Raw genomic sequence first — 2940 nt, forward strand, 5'->3', positions numbered from 1 at the left:
ATTTTCTTAGTAGCGGCGAGCGAAAAGAAAATAGTTCAGCACTAAGTCACTTTGTCTATATGTCAAATGTGAGATGCAGTGTATGGAATATCTTAATATCTAGTATGAGAAATTAACGATTTAAGTCCTTCTTAAATGAGGCCATTTACCCATAGAGGGTGCCAGGCCCGTATAACGTTAATGATTACTAGAAAGATATTTCCAAAGAGTCGTGTTGCTTGATAGTGCAGCACTAAGTGGGTGGTAAACTCCATCTAAAACTAAATATAACCATGAGACCGATAGTAAACAAGTACCGTGAGGGAAAGTTGAAAAGAACTCTGAATAGAGAGTTAAATAGTACGTGAAACTGCTTAGAGGTTAAGCCCGATGAACCTGAATATCCATTATGAAAAATTCATCATTAAATAATTAAAAAAATAATGTGCATTTTTTTCATATAAGGACATTGTAATCTATTAACATAATAAAGTATTTATCAAAAGATCATTGGTGATATTAAGTTTATTTAAATTAATTTGCTTTTTAAGCATATTAACATAGAATAAATACTAATGATTTGATAAAGTGTTGATAGATTTTATTATATATAATGCTAAAATTCATTTTTTGAATTTTACAAAAAATTTAATATCTATGATATTAATATTTATTTGTATGCATTTATATGATTAACAATGCGAAAGATTCAGGATACCTTCGGGACCCGTCTTGAAACACGGACCAAGGAGTCTAACATATGTGCAAGTCATTGAGTTATATTAAACTTAATGGCATAATTAACTTAACTTAAATATTAATGGGATTAATTTTTAGTCTATTTTTTAATAAATAGTCAATTAATTCAATCCCGGGGCGTTCCATATAGTTATGTATAATGATAATTTATTATTATTTATACCTCTAACTGGAGCGTACCTTGAGCATATAGTATATGCTGTGACCCGAAAGATGGTGAACTATACTTGATCAGGTTGAAGTCAGGGGAAACCCTGATGGAAGACCGAAACAGTTCTGACGTGCAAATCGATTGTCAGAATTGAGTATAGGGGCGAAAGACCAATCGAACCATCTAGTAGCTGGTTCCCTCCGAAGTTTCCCTCAGGATAGCTGGTGCATTTAAAAATTATATAAAATAATCTTATCTGGTAAAGCGAATGATTAGAGGCCTTAGGGTCGAAACGATTTTAACCTATTCTCAAACTTTAAATGGGTAAGAACCTCACCTTTCTTGATATGAAGGTTGAGGTTATGATATAATGTGCCCAGTGGGCCACTTTTGGTAAGCAGAACTGGCGCTGTGGGATGAACCAAACGTAATGTTACGGTGCCTAAATTAACAACTCATGCAGATACCATGAAAGGCGTTGGTTGCTTAAAACAGCAGGACGGTGGACATGGAAGTCGTAATCCGCTAAGGAGTGTGTAACAACTCACCTGCCGAAGCAACTAGCCCTTAAAATGGATGGCGCTTAAGTTGTATACCTATACATTACCGCTAAAGTAGATGATTTATAAAACAATTTCGATTGATTTATAAATTTTGAAACTTTAGTGAGTAGGAGGGTACAATAGTGTGCTTAGAAGTGTTTGGCGTAAGCCTGCATGGAGCCGCTATTGGTACAGATCTTGGTGGTAGTAGCAAATAATCGAATGAGACCTTGGAGGACTGAAGTGGAGAAGGGTTTCGTGTGAACAGTGGTTGATCACGAGTTAGTCGGTCCTAAGTTCAAGGCGAAAGCCGAAAATTTTCAAGTTTTTAATAAAAAAAAATATTAATAAAAATATATTTAAAAATAATTAAAATACTTGAATTATTTTGAACGAAAGGGAATACGGTTCCAATTCCGTAACCTGTTGAGTATCCGTTTGTTATTAAAAATGGGCCTTGTGCTCATCCTGGCAACAGGAACGACCATAAAGAAGCCGTCGAGAGATATCGGAAGAGTTTTCTTTTCTGTTTTATAGTCGTACTACCATGGAAGTCTTTCGAAGAGAGATATGGTAGATGGACTAGAAGAGCATGACATTTACTGTTGTGTCGATATTTTCTCCTCGGACCTTGAAAATTTATGGTGGGGTCACGCAAACTTCTCAACAGGCCGTACCAATATCCGCAGCTGGTCTCCAAGGTGAAGAGTCTCTAGTCGATAGAATAATGTAGGTAAGGGAAGTCGGCAAATTAGATCCGTAACTTCGGGATAAGGATTGGCTCTGAAGATTGAGATAGTCGGGCTTGATTGGGAAGCAATACCATGGTTTATGTACTCGTTCTGGGTAAATAGAGAATTACGATTCTTGTTCCCCGGATAGTAGTTACGTAGCCAATTGTGGAACTTTCTTGCTAAAATTTTTAAGGAATTATATCATTCGATATATATTCCTTTTAAATTATAACGATTATCAATTAACAATCAATTCAGAACTGGCACGGACTTGGGGAATCCGACTGTCTAATTAAAACAAAGCATTGTGATGGCCCTAACGGGTGTTGACACAATGTGATTTCTGCCCAGTGCTCTGAATGTCAAAGTGAAGAAATTCAAGTAAGCGCGGGTAAACGGCGGGAGTAACTATGACTCTCTTAAGGTAGCCAAATGCCTCGTCATCTAATTAGTGACGCGCATGAATGGATTAACGAGATTCCTACTGTCCCTATCTACTCATTCTCAGTTTGACTGTTGAATAGTGCGGACGTGTCGTGTGCTAAGTGGTGATTAGCGATTTTTGCGATTTCTTTTGCGTTTATATTCGTGTGTGATAACCGGTGTATTACAGTTGTGCGAGTGACGCTAATATTGTTGTGGCTGTACCATAGCGGTACAGTGTTTACAATTAATTGTGATTGAAAGTGCCGTTGTGCGAGTGACGCTACTTTGTAGTAGCTGTACACTGTTTACGAGTGATTAAGTGCCGTACGGTAGTTTTGTTGGACACTCC

At 37.0% G+C, this 2940-nt stretch overlaps 1 pseudogene; it reads left to right on the plus strand.

Annotated features, from left to right (window-relative positions):
* Window positions 1–2703, plus strand: part of LOC129251809 (large subunit ribosomal RNA) — a 2776-nt pseudogene extending 73 nt beyond the window's left edge.
* Window positions 2704–2940: the final 237 nt, after the last annotated feature.

This window comes from Anastrepha obliqua, unplaced genomic scaffold (assembly GCF_027943255.1).
Source record: "Anastrepha obliqua isolate idAnaObli1 unplaced genomic scaffold, idAnaObli1_1.0 ptg000071l, whole genome shotgun sequence".
NCBI classification, from domain to species: Eukaryota; Metazoa; Arthropoda; class Insecta; order Diptera; family Tephritidae; genus Anastrepha; species Anastrepha obliqua.